Below are 22,769 nucleotides of genomic sequence, written 5' to 3' on the forward strand. Positions count from 1 at the left end.
GTGCAGCCTCTTTGGCATTAGCCATGATGCATCTACACACATTACTTGCCTGTGCCTCCATGTGTGAGCCCTGTATTCTCTGGTGACTTTTCTTGTGTTCCTTTGTTTGCTCAGATACGTGCAGCACAAATAGCTGCTGTGTAAGAGAACTAATTATCCTTCAAAGTAGGGACTACTTCCTGTCAGCCCATTTTTGCCTTAGCGATCAGTGGAAATGCATGTCCACATCACAAGGAACGCTTTTGCTCAGTTTATCAACTTAATAAACTCAGTTTATTAAGAACTCACAGATCCTCCAAGAATATGTTGGTGGAACCCCAGGGGCCTCCACGCTCCAGTCTAAGCAATACTACTTTAGGCCTTTTGATAGGTGATTATAAAAGTTATATTTCTATATATCATGGAAATAGCAACTTAATGGCAACAATCTAATCTACACCAAACTTTGCACATGTTAACTAGAACTGCCATGGTAACTCTGCAAAGCAGGTGTACCACAGTTTTATAGTGGGGAAGGCTGAGCTCAAATGTCAGGTAATTACCCTGGAACCCCGAGCTCACATTTCAGAACGTTGGAAGCCTCTCTAGTATATTCTGCCCACTACTCAATAAGAGTGGCTAAAACATGCCTTCATGCAGCCAGTTATGGATTTGACCTGATAAAATGGCAGCTTCAACATAATTTAGCTTTTTCTTTTTGTTAATCCTCACTCGATATTTTTCCCATTGATTTTCAGAAAGGGTGGAAAGAAGGGAGGGAGGAAGGAGAGAGAAACATTGATGTGAGAGAGACACATTGATTAGTTGACTCCCTCAGTAGCCCCCAATGGGGGCCTGGGATAGAACCTGCAACCCAGGTACATGCCCTTGACCAGGAATTGAACCCTTGACCCTTCAGTCTGTGGGCCGGTGCTCTAACCACTGAGTAACACTGTAACACCAGCCAGGTCAGGGCTAATTTGTTAACTTTTATATTGCTGGTCAAGACTGTTAGATCTGGAGTTAAATTAACCTGGATTCTAATGCTTTCCAGTCATGTGACTGCAGGAGTTGCTTAATCTCCCTATGCCTCAGTTTTCTCACCTGGAAAATGGGGATAACATATCACAGGACTATCATAATAAATGACTCAGATTTGTAAAGGGGTAGGAACAGTCCTGAAACAATAATAATGGACAGTTACCTGTTTTTATTTTACACACACACGAGTATACACACCTCTACATAAACCTTTTTGACCTTGCTGAAAAGGGATTATATAATAAAAAACTCTACATGTCAGTTTTGTTCTCAGGAACAGAAAAACAATCCATGCAAAGTTTTGAAAAATTATTTTAGTAGATTGCTTTACCAGTCCTCTTAGTTGCTGATGTGAGCAGCCCAGAAATCACATTGTCTCAGTGTGCCAAGAGACCAGGACAAATTGGGGGCGTAGGGGATGCTGACAGCTGGGATTTCCCAGCTGTCTGGGGCTCACCGGCCAAAGAAGCAGGCATTTTCTCCCCTTCGCTGCCGGCTCACGGCCATTCCTGTTGACTGCATATTCTACAGAGGGAATTGGAAGTCTGCTGGCCCTAGCAATTAGTGTCCCATTCTCTCTCGGTGATCTGGGTTTGCAGTCGCTGATGGGAGCTCCCATTTATACACTCATCTCAGAAGTCTCATCCTCTGGGAAGTTCCTTCCTTCCGCTGATGGGAGCTCCCATTTATACACTCATCTCAGAAGTCTCATCCTCTGGGAAGTTCCTTCCTTCCGCTGACTTTCCTGCATAGCAGGAACTTTTCAGATGGGGGAGAAGGAGGGAGTGTCAGAGCCACTGGGGATGAGAGCCATGCTCCGGGACTGGGAGGAATCTTCCATTCCTGGGTGAAGGGTGCTGTGCTGCAGGCCACATTGTAACCTTGAGTAAACAGGCCGCCTGCTAACACAGTTTATATAGTAATTCTGCACATATATGAGTCCAAGGTTATTTTATTAAACGTCTGACAAGTATGCATCTTTTGTAGTACTCCCATCCTCCAAAGCCTAAAACCTTGCCAGGTCATGCTCCTCCTCACCCACTTGCTCTTCCTCCCCCTTACCCTCACCTAGCCAGTTGCCCCGGGAAAAGGCCTTAATGGTGCAATTTCCCCGCCCTTTTGCTACATTGTCTGTATGGTAATTTGCTTTTAAGTAATTGAGTATAACTATCCTAGTACTCCAATGCTTTAGGGATGGGTAATTAGCTGTGACATTCTTTAATTTGAAACAATGCCTTAGACTGGGTGACCTGCAGGATTTTTAAAATTTAGCATAAAGGATGTTTAAAAAATATTTCTGTTGCTGAAATGAGTGGCATTTCTGATGTGTGATTGTTAGAGGAGGTGTGACAAGGCCTGTGGATCTTGCAGGACCCAGATATCAGAAGGCAGCCAGCCCACCTGCACATGGAACCACATAGCCTCTAAGCACCACGGAGCCTCCCACCCTTCACTTCAGCTGCTCCATGACTTGGGGCAGCTGGGATCCTGCCCCCAGTGAGACTCCAAACCTGCTGGTTCTGATTTTAGGAACCTGCAGCTTTTCCTTCAGTGTGGCCCTTTCTGCGAGGTGCTGTCAATCAAAGAATTGAGGGTAGAGATGTGAGAAATGCTCACCTGTCTGAATTCCAATAATGAACTCGGAGACATAAGTATGGCAAAAATGAACCTTTTGATATGTTCTTGCAAGAGTGGGTGCCCCTCCGGTTGTACAGGCACACACAGAATAGTGATCGCAGGCTGTTTATCCCCTAGTCGTAGTCGGCAAACTACGGCTCGCGAGCCACATGCGCCTCTTTGGCCCCTTGAGTGTGGCTCTTCCTAAGCCTTAGGAGTACCCTAATTAAGTTAATAACAATGTACTTACCTATATAGTTTAAGTTTAAAAAATTTGGCTCTCAAAAGAAATTTCAATCGTTGTACTGTTGATATTTGGCTCTGTTGGCTAATGAGCTTGCCGACCCCTGCCTAGCCAGTGATGGCGAACCTATGACATGCGTGTCAGAGGTGACACGCGTGTCAGAGGTGACACACGAACTCCTTTTTTTGGTTGATTTTTCTTTGTTAAATGGCATTTAAGTATATAAAATAAATATCGAAAATATGTCTTTGTTTTACTATGGTTGCAAATATCAAAAAATTTCTCTATGTGACACGGCACCAGAGTTAAGTTAGGGTTTTTCAAAATGCTGACACGCCAAGCTCAAAAGGTTCGCCATCACTGGCTAGGCCCTGGGTGTGAGAGTCTGCCCTCTGGTTCCTCACTGGCTGAGTACTTGGGGTTAATAGTTTCCTTACGTCACCCAAGTCTTATTGTCTCCTATTGGGCCATTTACAAAAAATGGGCTGAGGCCTTTACTAGTTGTCTCCACCTCCCCCTGTTTAGTAGAGGCAGCATGAGGTGTTTCATCCTGGGCGTCTCGGGCCTCCACCATGATGCTGGCTCACGTACACAGTTCTCATGTGCATTTGCCTAAAAGAAAGTTTCTCTGGACAACACCATCCTGTTTGGGCACCCATTGTGGGTCTAGAACTAAAATGACTGTCGGGACATATAGGAATGAGTAAGATTTGGACCCTTTGTCACACAAAAATAAGTCCCATTTATACACATGCACCGGTAGCTAGAACGTGACCAGACAAATGCAGTACAGTAATTGCTATAGGAAGGAAATGCAGACTAGAAGAGGGAATGGTTCGCCAACCTTGGGTGCTGGGAAGTGTCCCACTTAGAGCCTTATGAATAAGCAGACTTCTCCCTCTCCCCATCCCAGATGGAAGAAGAAAAGCACTGTAGGCTAGAGAGACAGCCAACATGAGCAAAGGTTTGGAGACACGGTCATGCATGACAGCTGGGGTGCAGTTCAGCAGAATGGAGGGTGCAGAGTGGCCAAGAACATGGGAAAGGTAGCTTAAAGATAAAATGGGCCTGGCCATCGAGGCTCAGTGGTTGAATGTCGACCTATGAACCAGAAGGTCACGGTTCAATTCCTGTAAGGGACAGGGCACATGCCTGGTTGCAGGCTCGATCCCAGTGCGGGGTGTGCAGGAGGCAGCTGATCAATGATTCTCTCTCATCATTGACGTTTCTATCTCTCCCTCTTCCTCTCTGAAATCACTAAAAATATGTTTTTAAAAAGGTGAAATGGGCTTTGGATGTGATGCTAAAGAGTCTGGAATTTTTCTTTAGGAAGTGATAAGTCATCAAAAGTATTTATACGGGGGTGTGACATGATTTCAGAATATGATTCTGGTAACAAAGAAGTGAGTAGACTGCAAGGGAAAGAGAAACTGGAGGCAGAGAATCCAATTAGGAAGCAATTGTCTAGGAAATGATGCCACACCACCACAATTGTCCTGTTCCTGAAATAAACACTTCTTCCTTCTGGAGCGAGGAAAACCTCAGCTGTGACTCAGAGTCCCTCCCTGTTAATAGAAGATGACAAAATACTTATCTTACCTCACACAGGGAGGCACTGAGAGGTCCTTGTAATTGTAGCCAGGGAAGAGGGGGAGATGCTGTTCTAATGCCCGTGGTGCAATCCGTTTCCGAAACTGCCTTTTGCCTCTAACTTTTAATTATAAAAATTTCAAACCTACAGAAAAGTTGAGGTTGAGTAGAAGCATCAGAAACACTCTTTGGAGGGGAGCTTCTGCCAAAGTAGCCAGTACTCACTACCCCAGAAGTAGCATTTCTAATTCAAGCGTCCGTTGCTTTAGGATGGAAATGCCATTGCAACACGTTTGGTAACAAACACTGTTCCATAAAGTGAGGTTTTGTCAAGAAAGGCCCATCTCCCCATTGTTTTTTTAAAATATATTTTATTGAATTTTTACAGAGAGGAAGGGAGAGGGATAGAGAGCTAGAAACATCGACGAGAGAGAAACATCGATCAGCTGCCTCCTGCACACTCCCCACTGGGGATGTGCCCGCAACCAAGGTACATGCTCTTGACTGGAATTGAACCTGGGAACTTTCAGTCCGTAGGCCGATGCTCTATCCACTGAGCCAAACCGGTTAGGGCTCCCCATTGTTTTTATTACAAATAAAAGTGTAGGAAAGTTACTCCTATTGCTCCTGCTGCTGAAATGGGTGGGGGCATCACAATAGAAGTTAAACAGTCGTTTAAGTGAAGAGTTGGGCAATGTGCCTTCAGATGGTGCTTGAGTGTTGGATCTGAGAGTCTGCCTGGTAGCCAGGGGCAGCTGGTGGTGTCCTGTGCCATCTGCTGCCTGGTCTTTTCTGAAAGAGGTCTCTGTTGCTTCGCCCAGAACCACATCAGAAGTCTCTCCTCCTTTTGAAAAAAGGCCATTGGTGTCTATCGCTGAATGTACTATAGACTGAAACGAAAATCTATGCTTGATATATCTGCTCAGTTGGTGCAAGATATGCTGAGGGATAAAAAGATAAATCACTTGGGGACACACTCCCCTGAAGAAGTCAACAGGTGGGGTCAATCACCTAAGAGGGAATGTGACAAAGGTAGTATTCGGTGTGCGTTAGAACAGTATCAAAGTTCAAGATCCAAAAGAACAGTCGTGTTAGATAACTGATAGTTCTCCCATCCCAGGATAGGACAATGTAGACATACAAGGAACTCTACATGAAAACTAAAGAGTGTATGTATTAAGGAGACATGTCAGGAATACATACAAGAGAGATAATATGTGCTACTTTCTGAGGTACATTTATGTAATGATTAGTTCTTTCAAATGGAAATAGTGTTCTGGTACAGTAAATGATTCTGATTCATCTGTTCTCTCTTAATATAACATCTCTTGGGAAACTTAACTGTTGGAATTTTTCATAAAGCAACTGGGAGATTATAGAAGAATAAGCCTTTTTAATCCTTAAACAAATTAGTTTTTATCTTAAGGTCAGTTTAAATATCACACCATCACAGCCTGCATTTGCATGTACTCATACATTACTTGTTAGATTCCTTTACTGCAATTAACTCAAGGAAAACAACCAGACTCTTGGCTGTGCTGACAACAAAGTATCAGTTATAAAGGGAAATAATAAAGATTTATGCATTTATTAATAAAGTAATAAAAGCCCAATATGCTAAGTGCTGGACTGTTTGACCATTTGACAAAGAACTCTTAAAACTCACCAATATGAGAATGAACAATCTGGTTTAAAAATGGACCAGGTTGGACATCTCCCTGAAGAAGACATACAGGTGGCAGGGAGCATACGAAAAGAAGTTCCACATCCTGTGTCCTCAGAAAGCAAATAAAAACCACAATGAGGTAACACTGCACACCTATTAGACTGGCCAAATCTGAAACACTGACAACAAATGCAAAATGGTACATCTACTTTGGAAGAAAGACAGTTTGGCAACTTCTTATAAAACTAAACATACTTTTTATTATACGATCCAGCAGTCATGCTCCTTGGAGTTGAAAACCTGTACATGGATGTTTCTAGCAGCTTTATTCATAACTGCTAAAACTTGGAAGCAACCAAGATGTCCTTCAGTAGGTGAATGAATAAACTAAACTGTGGCACATCCAGACTATGGAATATTATTCAGCACCAAAAAGAAATAAGCTCTGAAGCCATGAAAGACATGGAAGAAGCTTAAATGCATGTTACTAAGTGAAAGAAGCCAATCTGAAAAGGCCACATACTGTATGATTCCAGCCATGTGATATCTGGAAAAGGCAAAACTCTCGGGATAGGAAAAAGATCAGTGATTACCAGAGCTGTAGGAAGGGAAGAATGAATTGGTGGAGCACAAGGGATTTTTAGGGCTGTGAAACTGTTCTGTATAAGAGTGCATACATGTTATTATACATTTGTTAAAACCCATAGAATGTTAACCGGCAAGAGTGTGCCCCTATGTAAACTATAGACTTGGCTAATAACAATGTGTTAATGTAGGTTCATTGATCGTGTACTTCTCTGGTTCAGGAAGTTGATAATGGGTGAGGCTGTGCATGTGTGGGGATGGGGAAATATGGAAATCTCTGTATTTCCTGCTCAGTTTTGTTCTAAATCTAAAACTGCTCTAAAAAATAAAGTTTTAATTATTAAAAACAAACAAATGTGTATGCTGTTGCACAGTGACTTAGAACTACAGAATATAGATTTTCCATGAATTAGATGAAAGCCCTTTTTATTATTATTATTATTCAATTTTTGTTTCTCTTAAAAAACAAAACATTATTGAGTTATAAGTGATACTTATACATGAAATAACATCGAAAAGGAAAGTAGTATAGAGTAAAAATCTCTCCTAACACCCAGAAGCAACCAGCTAACTAGTTTTTGTGTATACTTTCTATGAATGGGCAAGCATGTACATTTAATATTATTGATGTTATTAGTACACAATTGCAGCAGACTAAAATACAGAATGCAATTTGATTTTTCACTGAACGCATTTTGGAGATCAGCTCATATCAGAAAACATAAAACTACCTAATTATTTTAAAAAATGTATATTTTTAAATTGATTTCTGAGAGGAAGGGAGAGGGATCGAGATAAAAACATCAACAATGAGAGAGAATCATTGATTGGCTGCCCCCTGCACACCCCACACTGGGGATGGAGCCCACAACGTAGGCATATGCCCTGACCAGGACTCGAACCATGACATCCTGGTTCATAGGTCAACACTCAACTACTGAGCCACATCAGCCAGGCTCATTCTTTTTAATGACTATATAGTATTCCATTGCACGGCAAGATTTACTTATGCAAGTCTTCCTATTGATGGACATTGAAGTTGTTTGTTATCTTATTTTGCTATTGCAAGAAATGACTGTAGTGAATATACCTTTACACATTCATCTACTTTTTATATGAGTACTAGAGGCCTGGTGCACAAAATTCATGCACTGGAGGAGGGGGGGGGCGGTGTCCCTCAGCCTGACCTGCGCCCTCTCACAGTCTGGGACCCCTCAGGGGATGTCCGACTGCCGGCTTAGGCCCGATCCATTCATAGACACTCTTAAGAAGCGTGGAGCATCTGCCCCCTGGTGGTCAGTGCAGATCATAGCGACCGGTTGTTCAGCTGTAAAAGTTGCTTAGGCTATTATACTATATAGATGTTTGTAGGAAAAATTCTTAGATGTGAACTTGCTTGGAGTATGTACATTTATAATTTTGAGAGATATTACCAAAGTGCCCCTTCACAGAATGTACTAGTTTGAATTTCCATCATGAATGTGCATCCCCAGATCTTAGCTGACATGGAGTACTCTCAACCTTTTGCCAGTCTTATAGATGAGTACTGATACCTCATGGTGACTAACTTGCATTTCTCATAGTAAGAGACAGATTGAGCATCTTTTCATATGTTAAAAGGTTACTTGAATTCCTTTCTGTGAACTGTCTATTCGCATTTGTTAAATAATTAACTTTTTGATTGGTAAACAAAATTAAAATCCTATTTTATTTTTATATCTTATAGTTCAACAATAATATTAAGTTCATTGTAGCCACTGAACTTAAATAACATTAATCAATCATTAGCATCCAGTAGAAAAAATGTAGAATCACTTGATAATCCTAAAGCACACTTTGATTCATAACTCATTGATGCCTGACTTTTCCTTCGCAACTCATTCTAAATCTCACAGGGTAATGAAAATTGTTATTACTCCTTAGACTTGCTCAAGGTAAAAAAAAAAAAAAAAAAAAAAGCCATGGTTTTTGTTTGTTTTGTTTTAATCCCAGAAGAGTTATTTGTCTTAAGCTCTGTCTAGACCACTATTATCTATGCAAACTTAATAAGGAATTTTAACTTATTAAAATAACAGCCTACATAACACTTTTCTTGATATCCCAGTCCCTGCCTTCCATGTGAGCAGCAAAGAGAGTGATGCCACTAAATGTCTGAAAGCCTCTATCCTCACCCCCACCCTCCATAGGAAGATATTAGATGACCCATTAAATAGACATGAAAAAGGCCCTTCTTTCTCAGACTGGGAAAGGTGTCACTAAAGTACCTTACAATTCCAAATATCGCCTTGCTTTTAGCAGTTGATATTCTGTAGCTGCTGATTAAAAAATACAATAGCTCTGGCAGGGTGGCTCAGTTGGTTGGATTGTTGTCCCACGAACCAAAAGGTTTTGGGTTCAATCCCTGGTCGGGGTACATATGGGAGGCAACCAATCCATATGTCCATATTTCTCTCTCACGTTGATGTTTCTCTCTCTCTCTCTCTCTCTCTCTCTCTCTCTCTCTCTCTCTCACCAATGGAAATATATCCTTGGGAAGGATTTTAAAAAATACATATTTTACATAAAATAAAATATCCTGATTCAAAAAGCCTTTGAACATTACTTTGAACTGACTTTATTACAAGTACTTATCAGGAATTTGATGAGGGAAGAAATGGGAGACAAGGACACTGAGAAGGAAGCTGATAGTGTTATAATGTACGCCACGAATCACAGAAGGACACCTCAAGAAGTTGAATTAAAGAGTCACATTTATTGCAATCTGGGACTATGAGGGGCCATTTTGCTTTCCCAAATCTCATAGTGACAAGATGGTGGCAAAGCCAGACTTATATAGGCAAAGATCACAAAGGTATTGATTACATCTCAAGGTTTGGAATGAGGAACCTGGTTTGCAAAAAAGCAGTTTACAGAAGCAGAAGCAGCATGTTAATTAGAGTTTTGGGTCTCGGGGTCACTGAATTGACAGAAACACATTACCTAGAGCCCTCGGGTCTGGAATGAGGAACCTGGGTTAAACTTAGGCATGTTATCTAAGTTACAGTTTTGGGTCTCTGGAACACTGAGTCAACAAGGATACGTTAACTGGAGCCCTCTGACCTTGGGATAACTGTGCTGTCCTTCCCAGGTAAAGGAAAATGTGCTCTCTAAGACCAGTATGACCACAACCCATGGGATATTCACAGTACAATCAATAAGGCATTTAATCAAATGAGATGATTTATACAATTCAGAAAATCAAAGTAACTTTTCTATTGTTAAACAAAGCAAATAAGTACAGAAGCCAAACAGCAGGGTTAAAGTTAAACTACAGTTTCTACCTGAGATGATTGCTACCATACTTCATTAGCATCAAACATAAGAAGATGGAGATCAGAAAGTAGATTTACAAATACCAGGCTGTATGTAGGAAAAGCTGCTATCTGTTGTCTTGGTTCACTACACCCAACTGGCAGAAGTGACCACTAGAGAAAAGAACTGCTCGTGTCCAATCCATTGTGGTGATGTAAAATCCACAGGGAAGGCACATGAGATTTAAAAAACATACTCAACCCAGAGACACTTCACCAGAAGCAATGCTAGTTAACCCTAACAGGGATTATAGAACTCCATTCATCTTTCTTATTAAGAAGAAAATAGACTGTAGGCAGGAAGCCATATTGAAGAGATAACATGTGATTTTATTTTAATCATTGTCTTAGCCAAATTCCCTAGGACCTAGGGCCTAGGTAATAAAACTTGAGGCAAAGATTACTTGCTAAGGCTGGCTATGTTGGAAGGTGCAATCCCAGGCTTGCAAAAGTGAGGGAGAAAGAGAGATAAGGCAGGAAAGAAAGGGATTCGGATGCCAGGTGATGTGTTAAGGAGCTGGCCGTAATTTCACAAGGAAATACAAGCCAGTTGCTCATCCTGCATATCACCTTGAAGCAATCCATCAGGGGCAGGGGGTGGGGGGTTGGAAAAAGGAAGAAAGGTTTATCTTCTTGACCTCTAATCCCTTGATTCAAAGTTTAACTCTCCAGCACCTTTGGGTTGTTACTCAGCTACTTCAGGGAGCCATTAGGGAAGCCAATTCCACATCCTACCTCCCTGCCTGGAAGAGATGGGAGGAGAGCAGTCATCCATAAGGTGCATGAGTCTCCTGGGTCACTGCTGGGCCTTGGAGACTCAGGATGCTGCCTCTGCAGTAGTGAGATGTGCTCTCACCAAAGTCCGGCCCCCCAGGAGGCTGTCCATTCAGGGAGAGGCCAGAGGCTGGGGGTGCCAGTGGGGCTAAGGACTCTTGAGAAGCACAAAAATTAATTCAGTCAAGTTTTTAAATTATGAATAATAGTAATTTTCAAGATTTTTTAGAATCCAAGAAGTAGTGCTTTTGTGAAGGCTAATATGAATGACTTTCAAATAAATGAGTCATTAAATCATAATGAGCATGAGGGTGGAAATTCTATTATTAACAAGATTTATGATTGCTGAGATATTTTTCATGATTATTCAGATTGATTTCTGGGGTAAGTTTACTCATTCTTAATCTGATGACTTTTATTAAAGTTGATTTTTAAAGGAGTGTCCATTAATAAAAAATGCTCTTAACCACAATGCTTTGTTTCCAAATGCTGTGTAATAATTTGTGCTAAGAAACATATCTCAACTTCTAGATTCATATTTTTCCAAAACTCCTATTGCAGTGAGGAATAAAAAACAGCTCTTTCTGCACAGTTGTGTGTTCCTAGCAGCATCCTGTGTGTGTATGAGTCTAGGGGAGGGAGGGCAGATGGTGGTGATGGGAGTAGAAAAAAATCAGTGAAAGAGAGTCTGTTGAAAAAATGTGTTTCGTACATTTAAAAATAAAATAGCAACAATTACTTATTCTAGCATACACATCCAGATGACATTCGGAAATTTATGTGAAGTAACAGGGGGGCCTAAAGGAAATCTTCTGGAAAAAGTCATAGTTTTTCAACATGTGCGTACTCTTGGGATCTTAGAAACATATCTCAAATATCCAAGTGAAACCACCAACAGTTGGTGTCATCTCCATACATACAGCAAGACACTAACTTTGGGAACTAACTGGGCACATGCCCTGTAAGGGTTTAAAAAATAATTTTCCTCCCATCTTCTAAGTCCTTCTAGCTGGGCTAATAATCAAGTCAACAGAGACAGATTAACAGGAAAAATTGTCCAGAGTTTCGGGGGTGCCATAAAAGATCCAAAGAAGTACTGGGCGGTTGAGGTTTCTATGGCATTCCGCAGCTTAAGAAAGAAGGGGGGGGGGGGTGTGCAGGGGTGGTTGCGGTTTGGGATTTCAAAGGGCAGGAAGGCAATTCTCATGGAGATAGAAAAGCAAATGTTTGGTAAATAAATGTTTGTTGGGCCATCTTGAACAATGGGACACTGGAGGACTTTGAACAAATGGGCCTTGCTAGGTTCCCCTCTGTCTATCACACATTAGTTTATATTAAAATAAAGTTATCGCCCTTCCTGGAGCAGGCCCTTTACTTAAATTCCTTTAGGTAGATAAAGGGGGAGGGTCAAAGTTTCCTTCTGAGTCTTTTGTTCCTTAATAACCAGCTTCAAATCAATTTGGGGGTGGAAAATCTTTGGTCCCCTCATCCAGAGATCTTAGTATGTTGTTTATGTCGTTTCCATGTCCTTGCCATCAAAAGCCCTACGAAGAACAATTCCTGTTTTCCTGCTTAATGTATGTTTTTATCTGAATGTCTCCCTCTAGGCATTTGCCAAGCCCTTATGAGGTCACTGTGGCAGAGGAAGAATATTCACGTACTTACTTCATATCCTGCAGGAGAAAGAAGAGAGCATGAGAAATTCTGTTGCCACTAATTAAAAGTAGTTTATTGCCTTATATTTAGAGGGTTTAATGTGAAAACTCAAGGAGAGAACTAGTCCAATCTGGGCCTAGACTGAGTGTTCCTCTTTCCCTGGAGCTTAGATGTCTGAGAAGAAACCGAGCGGATGTGGGATTACATGTTAGTACCTGAACGCGGGCCCAGCTCCCCGCCCCACCGCCGCCACCCCTGGAATGAGTGTACACTTCCAGCGGGTGGTGGGAGGACGACAGAGAGCGATGTGCCCACAGGCTCAGCCATCTGCTGTTCCAACCACATGCCTTTCCCCTCCCCCATTTCCTGCTGGTGATTCATCTATTCTTTTTCTCATTCAAAGATAACTGTGTAGTCATTTAAGGAGGTGAATATCATTAAGAAAAGTGGAATCTGGATTTCTTAGGATGAGGTAGAGCAGATTAAAGAGACTGGAATTTCACAAAATCAACAGTGCAGGTATGGACTCTCTTCCTGGCGCACCATTTCTTAACAGGTTATCATCAGCCAGCAGGGCCAGGTCAACAAAACAACTGCAGGTAAACTCTGAGTGCATGAGTTGCCAAAGAGCAGAAGAGGACAGAACAGCACAAGCCAAGAGAAGGATGCTAGACTTTCTAACTGGAGACACTGCTCATCTTACCCACCATCAGAGATGGTGCCCGTCTCTAATTTTACACCAATGAATGAGATCTTTGTGGCTGTTTCTAATCAGCCAACCAAAGAGCTGCCCCCAAATCTGCTTTAAAGGCGATCCTAACCAATAGCCAGAGAAAGCGATTAATGCTGTGTCCCTGACACCAAAGGGTATCGGTGGCAACATGCTGTGTGGAAAGGGAATGGGCATGTCCCACTATGGAAGTGCTCCAGAGTGGACACAGATGGGCCTCAGTTCAAATCCTGGCTCTGCTTCCAGCTTCTGGGATATCAGGCAAGTTTCGAAACCTCTGGACTCTCAGGCGCCTTGTTTGTAGGTTGGGATATGAGGACACCTACCTCACAGGGTGGGGTGGGGACTGAACTGGATAACGTATGTAAAGTACTTCATGTTGTCCTTGGGACGAAGGAGATATGCAAATATCACGTGAAAAACAATTTCTTCCACATCCTGTATCCTTAGGCTAGCAAAGTCAAGAAGTCAAAGGAGAACTGGGGCTTTGGCGTATTCGAGTATGGCCTCACCCACCAGGAGAGGAAGGGCAGATATCACATGGAACCTGGCAACAGAACTGCATGGGGCATATGCTCCTTGTTAATGCAAGACACAGAGGAGAAGCGGGGAGGCAGAGAGATAAGCAGAACCTGATGACACCTTCTTCTCCTACCCCAACAGCCACTATGACCCCTGTGGCAAGTGAAGGGCTCAAGAAGTGAGCAATCCTCTTGCTGAGTAGAATATACAGATCCCAGATCAGACTGAGTTTTAAAAACTCTAGCATCTTGTCTCCATTTTCTCATCTGTAAAATGGGTGCTACAATAGCACTTACATCTTGAGCTGTTGTGAAGATGAAATAAGATAATCTATAAAGGACTGAGCCTTGAGCTCAGGACAGTCAGCAAGCAGTACATAAATATTACCAACAGTTATTATTTTATCTCTCGTCAATATATGGAATTAACAATTACTTTTGTTTACTAACCTGTTTATTGATTGATGGATTTTCATTTAATAAATACTTGTTCACTCATTCAGGGAACTGAATTGTTCATCACTCCATTCATTTCTTTATCTTTAAATATTGATTGAGATCTCATGCTGGGCTGGGAGGAGGCTGGCCTCGGGAGATGCCAAGGATCATTTGGCAAGAAGCTTGGAAGCGAGTTGGGGATGGGGAGTAGGGGGAAGAAGTGTAAAGAAAAGCAGGACCAGCCCAGGGTAATGAGTGTCAGGAGCCAGGAAAGGGATTCCCAGAGAAGAGGCTTGTTGAATGGGATCCTGAAGGATGAGCAGCCAGAGGAGTTTGGGCTTGGGAATTTCAGGTAGCAGAAACAAAAGAATAAATCTGGGGGCTGGAGGGAGACAGTACAGGACTAGCAGCCATGAGGACTTTGCTGTGGGTAGTATCCAGCCACATCGACTGCTGACCTCTTGTTGAAAGTCTCTGATGACAGCCATTTGGCTGAACTGCCCTGTTAGTGCCTGAGCAAAAGCTCCTATTCGAAACCTGTGTCCACTGCCAGGGAGCACTGCCCCCGGAACCCGCAGCTCAACAAGCCCCATTGGCTCACCATGGGTTGAATTCCTAAACTTCATCCTGTCTGTTGCTAATGAAAAACGCACTGCCTTGGAATTGAAAGTGGTGCTAAACATATGCTTTTGGGGATATAGTTTCTGCCATATATGCTTTAGTAAATTCCCCACAAGCATTGGACTTATGGAAAGACGTCCAATAAAAACTAGCGGAGTGTATGCTACCAATGAGACACGGTGTCTGGGCCCAGGCCTGCGTGCCGATTGGCATGTCACAGCATGTATCATTTTCCTTACCATTGCTCAGGAGATTAGGACACCAGTCATATGTTACCAGCCACAACTTTCAAAAAACAAATGAGAATAAAGTCACAAGAGGAAATGAGGGCCATTTGGAAATTTGAGAACCCACATGTTCTCCGTTTTTTTTTCCAGGAAGGATTTCAAAGTTTCAACCTGTTTTAATGTAGCCCATCTGGCTACTTTATTAATGAAAACAGCAGTAACTTCTAATGCTCTTGTGTGAGGCAGTACTTTCCAAAAAATTACAGAAAGAACTTTTGGATGAGATGTATTATATTTTGTCTTTTTTTTTTTTTAACGCAACTGGAGAGCATTTTAGACAGAGTATGTGCATAGAAATATTCAGTGAGTCATGCCTGCTGTTGTAGGTCTATTCCAGTGCGTGGGGTTTCCAGAACAATTACATAAGTGTTAGCAGAGCCAGGAACTTTGACATTTGTGGCATTTTAATGAAGTTCTTTTCATCATCAAAAATATCCTAATTGTTGTTTCCTTATATTTTAAAATGCATAAAACTGGTGAAGCAGTATAAATTGATGTTGAGGCCTTTCTATCAAGTGTGCTTTGTTGGCAAAGAAACTAAAAGAAATTTATTTGAAACGAAATACAGGTGATCATGTTATAACCAATACAATAATCTTAATCATTCAGCAAAAATGTCCTGGGAGCATAAATTGTAACTGAGATGCTTTTGTTTCCTTTCCTTCTACTACCCGTCAAGATTTTCATCACAATCTGAATATCTGTAGCATATTGCCTACTGGGGCAACCTTATATATTGATTTTGAAAAAGCTGAGATTCCCAAGTGATTAGGACATACCAATACCTTGCTTTTATTTTTTTAGAAGCTCACCTAAGAAATGATGTATTTCAAGTACCAATAGTATATTTGTTAAATGTTATTCATCTTTATTTTTAAAGATACTCAGGTTCCAAGGTATCTTGAAATAAGAGAAACTAGAAAAAGACTAAAGCCATTGTCAACTCATCTTCTCCATCTCAAAAGTGAGCCCCCAGATTCAGGGTTCAGGGACTTTCTAGGCAGGTGGGGACCTCAGTTCTCCTAGATGTTTGTTCAGCATCTTGCACAACTTCTCTATTGCTTATTTTCCTGCAGATAAGAGGTTGCAGATATGAGTGTTACTGTATTTATCGGTTCAAGAGACTGGTACAAAGGACAGGCACACAGAGCGGCACTGACTCATAGAGGTGGTTGTCTGCTTGTGCCCCATGTGCCCCTTTTGAGGGAGAGCACAGTTCACCAAGTCCAGCTCTGCACTCCCAGGCACTGCTGGATTCTTTCCACATGACTGAACCCCTTTCCTGAGCAGATAACACAGAACACCCTTGGCATCCCCACAGAGAAGGAGTGGTGAGGCTATGTGAACTGCGTGGGCTGTGGTCACAGGTGAGAATGTCCATGGCATCACAATGTAGTATGTATCCTGTGACACACAGTCATAACTGGAGTTTGCTTGTTGATGTTGGAGTTCTACGTGCCATCTAGGACTATTTCCAAGAATCGACTGAAGGCGTTTTCCTGGGGCTTAGGAGACACGGTGAAAAGAGGAATTTGGTATCCCTGCAAAGTTTCCTAAATAATGGAGATGATTTTTTTTAGGAGGAAGTGATGTGCTCATCTTAGGGCTAGGAGGATGGAGAAGGAAGAAGGCAGCCTAAACAAGTCAGAAAATGCTGCCAAAACCAAGGCGGGGTTAGAGCAGACCCTCAAGAGGTGAGGGGAGCTGCCCTACGTGGTTTCACTGTCAAACTCCTCACCTTACTCTTCATGTTCCTGGCTTTCTGCACCCAGTCGTCTCCAAACCCAGCTAGCTCTATCTCTTCTGATTCTGGAATCCATTTGTCTTTCTCCATCTCTCCAGGCACCAAAGTCAGTCTCTTACCATCTCTCACCTGGATGACTACTAATTGTTCTTCCTGCTTTCAGTCTTGCCCCGCTAAACCCATATCTCAGCAAGGACCTTTCATGTCTTTTTGTCATTGGACAATGGAAATCTATTGGGAAGGTTTTCTGTCAGCCCTCAGGATGGATCGGAAGACTTGGAAATGAAAAGAAACTGAGGGGGACTGGGATCTGATAGGCTTAGGAGCCATGAGCCCTATCCCAGAATGAATGATCTGCTCTCATTTCTGGGGCAGCTTTTCTATCTTTCTGTCCTCCATTTATAGGGAGTGAGCATTGTTCCAATTGGTCAGGTGGCTGTTGGTGAGCAGTGGGATGAGGGCACCTGGATTTAAGAGTCTCACTAGACTTCCAGTGGAAGAGAAGTAATCCTTCAAAAGGAAATAAAAGTGACATGGATGGTGAGTGATCAAAAATAAATATGTGTTCATATTGAGCAGATGCTATATATTATCCCATTGCACTCAAATAGCTTGTTAACTTATCTCTCTCCCCCAATAGACTTTGACATCTTTGATAGAAAAACTATGTGTTATATATCTTTGTATGCATGGCCTTTCATAAACTCATATACACACACAATACATTTTGTTGTATAAAACAATAAGCTAATATCCATTTAAATGAAAGCTATATATTTTCAGAAGTACTTTATGGATCCCAGCCCCAGCCTTTGGTGTGATCCTCCCTGACCTAAAATACTCAACACTGAACTCAGTCCGCTCACCTTCTGGGTGCTCCCAAGGGACAGAGAGAGAGAGGGAGAACCAGGAGACTGTATCCCAGATACAGATTCACTCAGTTCCCATTCACCTGTCTTTTCTAGGACCATTTTGGTCTCGGGAACTCTTCACAAGCATTTATCCCCACGATGCTTAGTTGTTCTTCATAAGCTAATGTCTAACGATCTTATTTGGCATAATACAATAGAAAGAATGTGCTTTGAAATCAGATGTAGGCTCCAGTACAAACCCACCAATTACTAGCTTTGTGCCCCTGTATACTTTTTTAAATCTCTCTGGGTCTCGGGTTACACATATGTTCACTGAAGATACTACAAGTGTAAATGAAAACATATATGCAATGACAGACAGTTGTCACAATGCTTGTCATGTGACAGGTGGCCAGTGAACATTAAGTCCATTACGCATTTGTAGCTTACTGATAGATGCATGAGGGAAATTTGCAGTGGTAGGGTAGGTAATTTGAACTGAAAGAAAAAAGAGAAAGAAGCCGAGTGAACATCCCAACCTGCTCCAACATGAATCAAAGTCAATTGTTGACTTTTTAAAAACCAAACTCTATAAAACACACCAAAGTTTTAAAAAAAGTAACAAATGGGTTTAAGGGAGAAACAAACCTATATATATATTTCTAAAACAGCAACAGAATTAGATATTCCGCAAACTAGAACTTAAACAAACATAACATTGACATGGAAGACACTTTTTTTCTAGTGTGTGCTGTACTCAATTCCTCTCCAGGATGCATGGGGATGGAATCCTGGGTGCAGTACAAGTTGTTAGCTTATAGGAAACCCTGAGACAGAATAGATCAAGGATTGGAGTGTCAGCAAGCACTCAATGAGCGAGTTGTCTAAGATGTGTTGGGTGTGGATTTCTGGCCAATAACTTTTCTCCTCTTCTCTGGCACTCTTTTTTTTTAATTTTTAAAATTAATCACACACATATAATTACATAATAAAACATTTTTAGAGAGGTCAGTTCTAGAAAAAAGGAACTAAAGAAACATTTTTGGCAACCACTGTATCTTTGTTTTCTCTTCACATTAAAGCATATCACAAGTAGAAGATTCAAGGTATTGCAGTAGATATATTATTGGAGTTTCTCTCAAATTAAATAAAAATGTGTAGACCTGAAAAGAACCGAAACCAACTTGGCAGCTCAAAAGCAGGCCACAACGCCCACTCCTGTCTCCAACGTCACGCCTTTTACCCATTTTTCCTCTTCTCCAAAATTCTAAGCTGCTCACACATCCCAGATTGTTCCTGGGGAGGAGTTTGTGCTGTTCTGGTGTGGGAGTGCCCAGTGTGCTCATGCGTGGTTTGGAGAAGAGGGAAAGCATGAGGAAGAACTGGAGATAATGAGCTAAAAATAGTGTATGCCACCTCCGGCCTCTGCCTTCAAAGCGGACCACTACTTCCCTTCCACAGCAAAGCCACGCTGCCCTGACAGCCTGAGGAGAGACAGCCTGGTTTTCCTTTGGAAAACTACTTTTCCTCTGTGGGAGAAATGACTGTCAATCATGGTGCCTTCCCCTTTCCTGGCCAAGGTGAGGTTGGCTACCTAACTGAAGCTAGGCCTATCAGATGCTCTGGACCTGGAATTTTGATGTTGAGAGAAATGACACAATCACTGAAAATTGTTCTAAGTAATTTACTCTGGTAGCAATGGCCTAAAGCAGGGGTCGGCAAACTCATTAGTCAACAGAGCCAAATATCAACAGTACAACGATTGAAATTTCTTTTGAGAGCCAAATTTTTAAAACTTAAACTATATAGGTAGGTACATTGTTATTAACTTAATTAGGGTACTCCTAAGGCTTAGGAAGAGCCACACTCAAGGGGCCACAGAGCCGCATGTGGCTCGCGAGCCGCAATTTGCCAACCACGGGGCCCTAAAGAAACTGAGTTACTCTTAATAACTGAATTCTTAAAGTTTCCCTTGAACGCTTATACAGCAGATTCTCAGCTTCTTCTGTTCTGTGTGAACCTAATTCATTTGTTTGCTTGAGGTATTCAGACTCAGCTTCTGTTATCCTTTGCAGAATTTAGCTTCTCAGATGCTGCAGGTTCCAACAGGCAATGCTAAAGGTCAGAATTTGGGAGGTGGAGAGAGTCACTTGGGGTCAAACATTTACCAAGGCACCAAACTCAATTTTTCCTAAGCCACTCAAGTCCCAAATGTTGGCTTTACGGCATCCCACACAAGCCTGGGAAGGCAAAGGAGCCCCTGAGTCCGTTTTTCCAGGGTAAATTTGGCTAAAACACCAGATTCTCTAGTTCAGCCATTGCAATTCAAATAAGCCCCACAAATTCTAGAAAAATGCCAGCGGTGTTGGTCTAGGTGGGTGAATTTAAATGGGTCTTGTAAGAGGCAGCGCCTGAGCCGCTTTATATAATTAAATGGCAGATGATGATGGAAAAGCTGCCACTGCAGTTAGGTCAATCGGCATTTACGAAATCACTGCGTGGGAACCCTTTCAAACCACAACCTTCCATTAGGAGCCTACATTTCCCAGAAAATCCTCATTCCTTCACTTAGGCAGCAATTTTAAAGTCAGCTGGAACCACTCATTCAGCACGACAGCAACTGAAAAAAAACCAGACTGGATTTTACTTTCCTGTAAGCAGCAGCTCCTGTTCATGGCATTTTGTAACCCTAAGATGTCACACTCTTTTGAAGTTATTTTCAGCTTTGGTTTGAAAAGCAATAGGAATCAGCCATAAGCAGCCTTCTCCTCAAGGAGCAGAGGGAGTCAGAGGGGGTCGGAGACAGAGGTGCATAGTTCCTTAAACATATACCATTTACCTCAACCTGTTGACACTTCTTTTTCTTCTTTTACTGTATGTTTTTGCTGTGGGTGCCATTCCAGCACCCTAATACGGAAGAACGTCTATGGATTGTTTTATTCAATAAACCTTTGTTGGATGAGTAGCTATGAAGTGCCAGGCACCACACCCTGTACCGGAAAACTAAGCAGGTAGGCATGGTGCTTGCCTGCAAGGAGCTGCTATTGTAATGGAGGGAGATAGAAACAAACACCAGGATTTCCGATCTGCTCAACCCACTAAGAGAGCCCATGGGTCTAACTAATGGGAGAAGAGGATTCTGATGTCCTTACTTCCCAGGTGGAAATGGTTGTGTGAAGTAGCAATTAGTTAGACAAACACTTCAGTCAAGGAAATTCAAAGCTTTATATCCCCGTGTCTGTTTTGTAACTGCCAATTTGAACTTCCTAATCCATTCACCTTTTGCCCCCAGTCCTCCAACACCCCTCCATCTGGCAACCATCAGTTTTTTCTCTGTATCTATTAATTCGTTTCTGTGTTGCTTGTTTGTTTATTGTTTTTAGATTCCACATATAAGTGAAATTATGTGGTATTTGTTTTTCTTTGTCTGACTTATTTGACTTAGTATCATGCCCTATAGGTCGATTCATGTTGTTGCAAATGGTAAGATTTTATTCTTTTTTATAGCTAAGTAATATTTCATCATATGTAATATGCAAATCGACTGAATGGCGGAACGACCGGTCGCTATGATGAGCACTGACCACCAGGAGGCAGACGCTCAATGCAGGAGCTGCTCCCCACAGGGGGAGTGCAGCTCAGCCAGAAGCCAGGCTCACTCTGCATTTCCTGGACTTATATGTCTATTTTCTTCATCAGGTTAGGGAAGTTTTTAGTCATTATTTCTTCAAGTAGGTTTTGAATTCCTTGCTGTTTCTTATCTTCTGGTACTCCTATGATGAGACTGTTGGTATGCTTGATGTTGTCCCAGAGGTTCCTTAAAATATCCTCATTTTTTCTAATTCTTTTCTCTTTTCGCTGATTCAATTGGGGGTTTTCTCCTATCTTGTCTTCCAAGTTACTGATTGATCCTCTGCTTCATCAATCTGTTGTCGATACCATCCCATGTATTCTTTTTTGTTGTTAATCCTCACAAAAGGATATTTTTTTCCATAGCTTTTTATTTTACTTTTAAAATATATTTTGTTATTGATTTCAGAGAGGAAGGGAGAGGGAGAGAGAGATAGAGAGAATCTTGATTGGCTGCCTCCTGCACACCCCCACTGGGGATCAAGCCCACAACTCAGGCATGTACCCTGACCAGGCAATGGAACCATGACCTTCTGGTTCATAGGTTGATGCTCAACTACTGAGCTACACCAGTTGGGCTCCATTGCTTTTTAGAGAGAGTAGAAGGAAGGGGGAGGGGAAGAGAGAAAGAGTGAAGAGTTGATGTGAGTGAGACACATCGGTAGGTTGTCTCCTGCACCCACCCCAACCAGGAATCAAACCTGCAACCCAGGTATATGACCTGGGCCAGAATTGAACCCTCGACCCTTCAGGTGCTAGGGCCAATGCTCCAACCACTAAGAAACACTGGCCATCTAACATATTTTTCATTTCTCATTGGTTCTTTTTTACAGTTTCTATGTCACTTTTCATGTTTACTATCTCTTCGTTGAAATTCTGAGTTGATCTGTTCTTCTAAGTTCATTGAGTATCCTTATAACCAGTGTTTTGAACTCTGTATCTGATAGATTGTTGCCTCCATTTCATTTAGTGTTTTCTGGAGGTTTTCCCCTTTCTTTCATTTGGGACATGTGTCTTTGTCTCTTTATTCTTGGCTGCCTCCCTGTATTGTGTTCAATAAGATCTGCTACATCTCACAGTCTTGGCAGGGTAACCTTATGAAGTAAGTATCCTTTGGGCTCAATGGTGCAATCTTCCTGGTCACCCAGCTGCTCTAGGGGTGTCTCTTGTTTGGGTGATATGTGCCCTCCTGTTATTGTTGAGCCTCATTTGCTGTTGGCGCATCAGTGTGTGGGATTGATGCTCAGTCTGACTGGCTGAAGGCTGGCCTTGATTACAGGAGATGAACTGTTGCGCTGGGTCTGACCCCATGGAGCAGGGTTCGTTTGAGCGGGGCTCTGGTGCCTGCTGAGTCCACACTTTGGGTGTGTCATTTGTGAAGCTAAGTGGGTGATGCTCTGTTGTGGTCTGAAGCCAGCCACTATGTGTGTTGGCCTCTTGGGAAG

This window comes from Myotis yumanensis, unplaced genomic scaffold (assembly GCF_028538775.1).
Source record: "Myotis yumanensis isolate MYYU_CA2020_CCGP unplaced genomic scaffold, mMyoYum1.0.hap1 SCAF_3, whole genome shotgun sequence".
NCBI classification, from domain to species: Eukaryota; Metazoa; Chordata; class Mammalia; order Chiroptera; family Vespertilionidae; genus Myotis; species Myotis yumanensis.